Here is a 10,133-nt window from a genome sequence, read left to right as displayed (position 1 = left end):
TCAAAACAGTCCTGCAACCCCTCACCATGTCTGGGATTTTTCCTGATGTTAACCATAAGCTGAAGATCTCCGTGGTCCAGGAGTTCTCTGGGTCCATCTTCTTGATGTCTCTTAGAGTTATCCCAAACTGGGAGCTGAGTTTTTGCTCATCTCCTGCCCATTTTTTTCAATTTCTTTTGCTGTAATTAATTCTCTGAAAGCACCATTGTCGGCTTTCCCATTAGTTTGAAAGTTCCCAAGGCTATCAAGTGTTCTCATATGGCTTTTAAAACTGAAAAATGTTCCATGGGTATGATTTCACAGGACAAACACTGTGTCATTCAGGATCATTTTAGCATTTTTTCCCCTATCTAGATGGAACAGGTCCTGGACGAAAATTACCTTTCTCAACTGCTCTTCTTTTTTTTGAAAAGCTCCTGTTGTTCCTTTTTCCTGGGTCCTCATTTTTCCCTTATCTCTGGTTGCTATTCTTATCTGGCTGATTGATTCAAAGCATCAGAAGCATTCCTGTGCTGATTGATTGACTGTTGATTGCATCTCTTGGCCATCTAGGAAGTGCTTGAATGCCTGTGGGAAGGTGTTAATTGTCCCAGCTGATACCATTCACTGAGGGTTCTGAGATAATGGGTCTGCAGCTGCCTCTCCCTCTGTCACTTGCTGTTTCCCAGCTGTTGTTATCCTTATCGGGGTAGTGACTCATGTTGGGATCTGTTTTCCTTCCAGCAGCTGCTCTCCCAAGCATCTGACTCCTCCCAAGATCTTTGTCCAAGTCCGTTCTCAGGCCCTCATGTGGTCTCCTGGTTTGATGACTCATCCCTGTTTCTTTATCTACATCCTCGGCTGGTTTCTTGGGCAGCAATCTCGTTTCGTCGTTGCTTTGTTTAGCTGTTTTGCTTGTGATGAGTGTCTTGCAATGAGTTTATTGATGTTCTTGTTCCCCTCAAACTGAGCCTCCAATCTTATCAGTAGTTCTTCCTCCTCTTTAGTCAAGCATCTTTTGTGGGCTCCTTGGTTGGAAGTCTCTTTTGGGTGGGAAAGCAACCCTTTCCTGATGCCTAATCAATGAATGTGCCAATCTTTTGTGTTGTCCCAGAACAATTTTCATCTTGAAGTCCCTGCTGCATTCCTCACATACCCACTCCCTGCCTGGAGCCATTTCTGCTGTTCCCCTGCATTTAGGAAAGTGACAAACAATACTATGATAATTACTCTACTCTTTTTGACATTGAGCACACTGAAAGCAAACCCTCCTTTTCCCATGGGTTACCCTCAGATGTTCAATCAAGCCCAACACACAGTTCACCTGGGTACCACAGCAAGGACAAGGTGGATTTTTTTATCAGGAACAGTCACAGTAAGGATGTCTTCCAGTTGGCTGGGCACAACTGTAGGGGCGCTTTCAGTCACAGTAAAGCACAGAGAGGTGGTTCCACTGCAGGCAGAGATGGCTACAGGGGCAGCAGCATGGCACAGAGGAGCTGGAATCTCACAGGGGCCGGGCGCTGCTTCTGAGATCTCAGCTGGTATGGCAGGCCTGGTGGAGGGGCAGCAAACCCCGCAAAACCAGAGAGAGACTCAAAGTCAGAAATACAATTTATTAGGAAAAAAAATCATGCAATAATACAAAATAAAAAACACTGATAAAGTCAGAATATAACCTGTCACTCTGTTGGTCAGGGTGTTGGTAGCAGTCCAGTTGGAATGGTGGCTGCAGTCCTCCTGGAGTGGCAGATGTGGTAATGTTGGAGCAGAGATCCTGTAGTAGGGTGTAGCCTACCTCTGAAGACCCAGTGGAAAAGGTAGCTGTTGCTCTGGGGAATCCAGTGGAAAGGCAGCTTGTTTTGTCCCAAACCCCAGATAATATCCAGGGGGGCATGCTTAGCTCTTCCCCCCTGGGTGGAGCATCTCACAATGGGCTGATATCATTCTATGAGTCATGAGGTGGTCCATTAAACAGAAATGGCTCCTAGAGGGCCTTATCTCTGAGTCATGCAGAAAGGCATTGATGGGTTTATTTAACAGGAGATAAGGAATAAAACAATGCCCCTCCTGTTTCAACAGCTCTTGAGGATGGGAATAGAATACATCTTTATATTGTAACCTAGGACATCTCTCACCAATGGAAGGGTGAGAAAGAATAACTTCATATTTGGTGTCATTTCATGCTCTGCTGGGAGTTTCCTGAGGGCTGGTAGTGCTGTTGGCTTCAAGAACAGTTTGGGTAATGGCTGTGGGACTGAGGGCTGGGTAAAAAACCAGAACAGTATTCTTGTATTTATGATCTTTTGCTACATGTCCAGTTTTCCTGCAGTTATAACAGTTTCCACTGCCTTTATTACATTCTGTATTGTGGGGAAGCACATTTGCTGCAACCAGCATTTCAATTGCACCCTGGCTGGTGGCCTTGGCTAGGCTGGAGTCACAGTCTGAGATCGCCTGGCAAATGCAAGCATCAACCATCTGAGCAATGGTCGGCTCAGGGTCAAGGGGGAGGCTGTGAAGAACCTTTCTGCAGTCAATACTGGCATTACAGAAAGCTAATTTGCTAATAAGATAATCCTGGACCTTTTGATCATCTACCTGTTTTTCCAGGGCTTTCATAAGGTGCTTTATGAACTGGATATAGCCCTCATCCAAGCCCTGGTGAATGTAAGTGAAGTCAGTGTGGGGTGTAGAAGCATCAGGTGTTTGGAGGAGGGTGGACCATGCAGCGCCTTTGAGATCTTCCAGTATTGACTGGGAAATGACTTCAGCCTGATACTGCAGTCTAGTATAGTCTCCTTCCCTGGTAATGTGGTCCATTGTGAGGTGTTGTCGCCCTTCTTCCTCAACATAACCTTTTGGTAACTCATGAACTTTATTTATCCAAACTCCTTTCCAGAAAATAAATTCATCAGGTGACAATATAATTTTCATACACCATTTTAAATTTTGTGGCACCATTATGTGGGCAGCAAATGGCATGTCCAGCAAATTGTTAAAATAGGGAGAACTCCTCCAATAATCCTTGGCAGCTTTACTAAGTCCTTCATTTCCCTGTGGAGGTAGGGAATCCAAGATTCAGGTGGCACCTGTGCAGTATAAGCAGGGGCCAAAACCTAAATGGGAATCTATTCCCTATGGATTCCCAGGGGCCAAAACCTAAATGGGAATCTATTCCCTATGGATTCCCAGGGGCCAAAACCTAAATGGGAATCTATTCCCTATGGATTCCCATTTAGGTTTTGGCCCCAGCTTATACTGCACAGGTGCCACCTGAATCTTGGATACCACCTCCCAGTCCCCCTCCTTTGCAGCTTTTCTCCGCATCCTCTGCCAAGAATCCTTGGGCTCATCCTCACTCTCAGATAAGCTATCACTCTTTTCCTCTGTAGAGGAGGCAGGTCTGCTGGCAGAGGCGCAGGCCTTTCTGCCGACCGGCAATGCCTGGCGTTGAAGGCCTTTGGTAGCCAAAATGGCTTCCTTCCAGTTGGCCCCATGTCCGGTTCCAGTGATGTGGGAACTGGAAGAGGCTGGACTGGAGAAGGGGCCTGCCTGGAAGGGGAGAGGTGGAGCCCGCATCAGGGAGGAGCTTTCTGATGACAGGGGAGGGACCCAATGCAGCGGTAGAATTCAACATTAAGGTGGGACCTGTCACAGAGGAGGCGCCTGGAGCAAAGGCGGGAAATGGGGATGAAGGCAGGAGGGGATCTAAAATGGCGGTCTCTCTAACAGGAGTATTGCCATCTTGTGATTTATAGGAAGGGGGATTAGAACTAGGCAATGAAGGAATGTGGGTGAGGGAATATCTCAAGGCAGCATGGCCACTGCCACCCTGAGGAGAGGACAGAAAAGGAGGGGAGATGGCAGACAGCAGATGGCTTGTCTGTGCCAAAGGGCGGGCTCCATCTCCCATCCTGTTCTCAGGGAACCTGGGTTCGGGAACGTGAAGGGTGGGTTGAATAAACCAGGGCAAAGGGTTGGAACCATGAACTCATTAAATGATCCTATAAATTGAATGAAACAACAGATAAAATTTCTCAACTTTTAAAACCCCTTGTGTTTATAAAATATAAAGATTTTCCGCAACAGCATCCCAAAATGGTAAGTGATAGATAGAATCAACAGAGATATCAGGAAGCTCCTCAAATAACCATGAACAATACCTTTTAAACTCCCTTCAGAAAATTAACTCTCCTCTAAATTTAAAACTCTCCAAAACCTAACAAAAGCATCCTTTTCAGCCTGGGAATGAGTATTTCCCGTAGCTGCCCCCAGTGGAAGAGGGAATGCCCACCCACAGGAACAGAAAATCAAAAGCCCAAAGCCCTTGGAGCTCTCTGCCACTCAGTCACTCACTCTCAGTCTCACAGGCACAATCTCCAGCCAAAGTGGGGCTTATGGGGCTGTCAGAGAAGCTGGTCCCACGGCTATTGAGGGGATTGTCAACTTCTTCTTTAGCGAGATTCGATAAAACTGGAGTCTCACTTCAGTGTTGTGGCTGACCCGCAGGGGTACAGCTTCCAGTGACATCTGGCTGGTAGGATCACTGCTGGAGACACTCACAGGGACCTCAAGGAATCTGGTTCTTCTTCGGGCGCCATGTGTAGCATCATGGCCCTACTGAGGCCCTTGGAACGTCCAGCACTCATGAGCCCAAACCTCACTGCTGCCTTAGAAAGGTGACAGAATGAGCAGGATGGGTCTTCCTATGATCTCCAGCAAACTGGGTTTATTGGTTTACAGGAAACAGGCTACACAGCTGAACAGGGTCCAGGGATGAAGACAGGGTGTAGGCTGAGGGATCAGGGTCTTATATGGGGTAGTGAGGGTGGAGCTGAGGGTCAGGGTCCAATGGATATGGGGGAAAATGGTGCAGAGGAGGGGTCAGATCTCAGGTCAGCCAATAGGAAACAAGGGTTGAGGAATACAGCAAACTAGGGCAAGTGGAGGGACAGAGAGAACATTCTAGGGCCAAACAAATGTGGGCAATAGGAGTTGAACTAGGGTAATTAGGCCAATGGGCCAATGGGGTAACCTAACGTAACATAAATCGGCATGTGTCTGCAAAGATCAATATGAGAAGAAAGCATCTCACCCTAACCTGAAAGCCTATTCCTCTTATCTAGAACCAGTCCTCCATGTCTGGGGGATTGAGACTGTGATGCTATGCCTCTGGGCCTCCACACATCCTCACAGCTGGCCCAGGGCAGCTCTGGAGGGGTCTTGGTGGCAGCTTGGGCTTGGCACACACTTGAGGAGGGTGTCTGTTTTCAACAGGGAGCTTAGGAGTTTTAGAACGCTAAAAGATAAGAAAAAAAACCCCTCTTTGCCTGAGAGCAGCCAGTTCTCCAAGCTAAGCTGATGCCAGGTGAGTGAGGAGAGACAGGATGGGGTTTGGAAATGTGGAGCAAGGCTCTCCACACTGTGTCAGATCTCAAGACACAGCTTCTCAGAGCAGGCCAGAGCTCCTTTAGCAAAGTCCCTGGGTCAATATCAGTCACAGAAGGCTGCTAACATTTCTTCTCTAAATAGAACCATACACCCTTAAAACAGGAATGTGGATTTATTAGAAGCTCTTTGAAATATTTCTCCATAACAATAGAAAAAAAACGTCCTAGTGAACTGCACTACAGTAGAGGGAAATCAAGGCAAAACCATGGTTTGTCAGGACTTGCTTGATTCTAATGAGCCCCATGGTGCATTTGGAGCTGAGCCCTTGAATCTCAGGGCCTGAGAGGAGATTGCACAAACCTTTCGAGGAGTCAAAGACAGAAGAAAACCCCAGAGTGTCTCAAAGCATGAATGAGTCCCACTGAGGTCCATCCGGAAAACATGGTCCTCGTGACTCCTTGGAGGAGAGAATTGGAGGCTAGATGGCACAAAAACCTCTCAGAAGCCTCACTGAGGAAAGGAAATTCCAAAGCACCTTAAAAACCATTATTACCTCAAAGTATTAATGAGTTCCACTGAGTGTCAATACAAAGCTCTCAAGGGACTCGTTAAAGCAGATAACTGAGGCCATGATTGCACAAATCTCTCACGCAGTCTCTATCAAAAGGGAGACACCAAGTACCTTAAAAAAACTGAAGTACCTTGAAGCGTTAATGAGCGCCACTGAGGGTTGTTACTGACAAAGCCTCTCCATGGACTAATTACAGCAGATAATTGGAGGCCGTGATTGCACAAAGCTCTCAGAGACTGCAAGGCCAAAGCAAAACCCAAAGTCCTTTGTAAAACCTGCAGTCCCTGCAGGGAGCATTCAGGAGCCCCCAGCGCCATTGCTGAGCAAGGCTCCCCAGGGACTCCTTCCAGCAGATTCTTGAGGCCGCTGGGATGTGAGCTAGGGGGGGATGCTGAGGGCAGGACAAGGGGCTGACAGTGCCCAGCCTGGATGGGGCTGTGCCAGGAGGCCCCAGTGCCTCAGGACAAGGTGTCTCCTCACAGCCCTTGGTGGCACAGACCCTGCTGTGCCCGTGGGCAGCAAGACTTGGCTTCTCTTTGTCCCCAGCTGTCATCAGTGCCTCCAGTTCTCTGCTCTGCCTGGGGCCTGGGGACACTTTCTCAGTCGTGTCCCTCAGTGAGAGCCATTAAATTCAAAGAAACTTTGGAGTTGGATTCTGACTTGGAGTTCTGGAGAAGTTTCTTCAGCTCCCTCTCAGGGACTGATGTTCAGGGCATCAGCACAAAGCCCCAGAGGCTCATTATAGTCTTTGTGCTGTGTCTGTGCTGCTGAGCTGGGCTGGGCTCCTGGCCCAGAGGCAGCTCCTGGCAAGGACAGCACTGCAGAGAGACAGCTCTGCCCAGGAGCAGCTCCTGTGCACAGCCCAGCAGGGCTGGGGCACTGCCTGCAGCCACCCCAGGCACAGCACAGAGGCACAGAGAGCTTCAATCAGGCAGGGCTGGGAAAGGGCTGAGAAGTGCCTGGGGCAGAATCACTGCCAGCCTTGGCACAGGAACCTCTGGCTGCAGGAAAATGCAGCAGCAGCTCCTGGAGTGATTTCCTACAGCTGGAACATCCCAATGCCTACAGACTCTGTGAGTACATCTCTGAGTATTTCTGGTGCAGGGAGGTGAAATACTCATGAAGCTCTGATGTACTGAGGGCTTCTGATCAGTCACAGAATATTTCCAAGACAAGGATTTTGATAAAAATGAGGACATTTCCTAAGACTTTGTCTTCAGATTCCTGATACTGGAGAATGACATGGAGGGAGGGATAAATATTAAAGGACGATTATGAATTTTGACAAGTGCCTGAGACATCTGAACTGTTCCTTTTAGTGATCAATAGGTTCACAGGAGATCCCTGATGTGCCTTCAGCCACTCTGCCTATGGTCAGCAGCACCATCACCCTTGCTGGAGTCATCAGGCTGAGTCTGAGCTGTTCTTTCTCCAAGCTGCAAACAGAATCTGCCCCTAGCCAGTGCCCTGCAAACAGGCAGGGTTCTGTAGGGCCAGGGAGAGTGCAGAGATTTGGGGTCTGTGAGAGCTGGCAGGGACAGATCAGGCTCAGGGAAACACCTGCAGAAGGAAAATCTCCAGCAAACAGAGAGAAGATCAGGCAATGAGAGAAAACAAAACCCAGCAATGCTCTGGCAGGGAGAGTTGAGAGATGTCCACAGGATCCCCTCCAGTGCAGCCCCTCCCTCTGAACAAGCCCCCTCCCTCCTGTGCCCCAGCCAAGCCCCTGCCTCAGGGACGAGGCTCCAAGGCGTGCACAGCCCCTCCTGTGCAGGCAGAGCTGCAGCAGAGCCATGGGGCAGCTCTGCAGCCCCGGGCCCAGTTCCCTCTGCAGAGCACAGGGCTGGGAGCAGCTGCCCAGCCCTGGGGGCTCTGAAGGGGGCACCGCTGGCTCAGGGTGATGCTGTCTCCAGTACCCGGCTCTGGGCAATGCTGTCAGGGCAGCCAGGGAAGGAGCTGCATCTCCCTTCATCCAATGCCAGCATAAGGACACTTGGATGTCCCTCTGAGATTTCAGTCCAAGCCGGGAGCTTCAACCCAGCATGCAAACCTGTCCTACATCATCTCTGAGTGATAAGATCCATGGGGAAAGGCAGAGGTGTTGTGACACTGAAAATGCTGCTGGGTTGGTGAAATGAGCAATGTGAGTCCTTGGCTACAAATGTGGAGCTGGGCTGTGATGGATCCATCTGCTCTCAGCCGTGCCTGGGGGTTTTTAAGAGAAACGTGGGACTGTGAATATCCTCCACCTGAGAAAAGTGAAAGCCCAGAGGAACTGCAAACAGAATGAAGTGACAGATCATCTGCCCCCAGTCTCCACTCATTATCTTGCCTCAGGGAAATCACTCTGTTCTACCAGAGGGCAGCAGAAATGCTGAGGGTTTCTGATATCCAAGAATACCAGGAAGTACATGGAAAGAGCTTAAAAAGGAAACATCAGAACTCTTCAACACAAGAGCATGTCTCTGTGTGTTACAAAGGAGGGTGTATGGGAAATTGCTTTGATTTTGGTTACAGGTATCTCCTCTAATCCTTCACTGTCCCTTTCTCCATGAACAGGTGCCCAAGTGCAGCCACAGCAAATGTCCAACAGCAGCTCCATCAGCCACTTCCTCCTCCTGGCATTGGCAGACACGTGGCAGCTGCAGCTCCTGCACTTCTGCCTCTTGCTGGGCATCTCCCTGGCTGCCCTCCTGGGCTACGACCTCAGAAGGGGAAGGTGGGATAATTCACCCTCTCAGTGAGCTCCCAGTATTTCCACATCCGTGCTCCAAGTGCTGCTCCCAGCCCTGATCTGTGGGGATGGGAATGTCCCGCTCCCTTGCTGGGGCAGGGTCACACCTGAGCCAGGTGTGCAGGGCAGGACCTTGCCCTGACCCCAAGCACTGTCCCAGCTGCAGGATCTGCTTCCCATCGGCCTCTTCCTCCTGCGGCCCCAGCCCAGCTCGGTGCTGAACAAAGGGGCTGGGCCAGGGCCATCACCCAGCAGGGGCTGCTCACTCCCTCTGCCCCCTCCCCAAATTCCCTCTGGGGCAGCAGAGCTGGGGCAGGAGTGCTGTGGGGAGGGACAAGGGGGTGACACTGGCATGGGGGGGTCACACAGGGCCCTGGGGAATCCCCCCTCACTCTCAGGGTGCCAGGAACACAAACCCCTCCATGGAGCCCCTGTCCCCCAGCAGCACCTTGTGCGCAGGGTCTGGGGGCAGCTCTGGGGGTCTGGGGGGTCATGACTGCCCTAAAACCCCCTCCCAGCCCCACAGCCACTCCAGCTCCATCAAACCACCCCACAGATCCCTGCTGTCCCCCACACCCCGAACCACTCTGTGCAATAGAAATGGCCCCAAGATCCATCAAAACTCTTTCCCACCTCTCCCTAGACCCACCCAAGTTCTCTCCAAGCCACACAGCCCTTCCAGAACTCCAAAAACTCTCCCACAGACCCCTCCAGAGCCCCCTTAACCCCTTCCCAGCACCACAAATGGAGCCAAGAGCCACCAAAACCCCTTCCAATCCTCTCAGGATCCCCTAAACTCCTTCCCAGCCCCCCGTGGCACTGACCAGGAGAGGTTTGTGGACAGGAACATCCACAGGTGAGAGCAGCTCAGACACTTCAGCAGCATTTTAGGCACTTCCATCCCTTTGGGCTCTTCCCAGAGGCTTAAAGACGTTAGAGGGAGGACTGCAGAGGGGTATGAGGGATGCCAAGAGTGGCATTTTGGGGACTGGCTGTTCCTCTTGCCTGAGTCCATCTCTAGAATTCACCAGGTGTCTGATGTCCATAAAAGCCTCCAGACCACCAGGATTCAGCCACCCTCAAAAAAACCCAAACCTCCAAAATTCAGCAAAAAAACACCCACCAAGGAGTTCCCCTCTCTGGTCTCCCTACTTTGCAGTTCAGGGGCTCCCTCCTCTCTGGGCTCCTGCAGCCCCAGTGTGTATTGGTGTCCCCTCTCTCTGGGCTGCTGGGGCAACCCCAGAGGTTCCTTCCCTGGGCTCCCCAGGTGAGTCAGAGGGGCCCAGGGGTGCTGCCTGTGCGGGGTCCCCGTTTCAGCACCCAGGGTACCCAAGGGTGAAAAACGCCAATCACTTGTTTTTAAAATTTTAAAAGTTTAATAGTAATAAAATGGTTATAAAAATAGTAATATAATTAGAGCATTAGTAATTTGGAAAATTAGGATTTAGGACAACA

This window comes from Melozone crissalis, unplaced genomic scaffold (assembly GCF_028551555.1).
Source record: "Melozone crissalis strain CALT ecotype California unplaced genomic scaffold, PUWL_Pcris_2 ptg000046l_1, whole genome shotgun sequence".
NCBI classification, from domain to species: Eukaryota; Metazoa; Chordata; class Aves; order Passeriformes; family Passerellidae; genus Melozone; species Melozone crissalis.
This window is presented reverse-complemented; position numbering follows the sequence as displayed.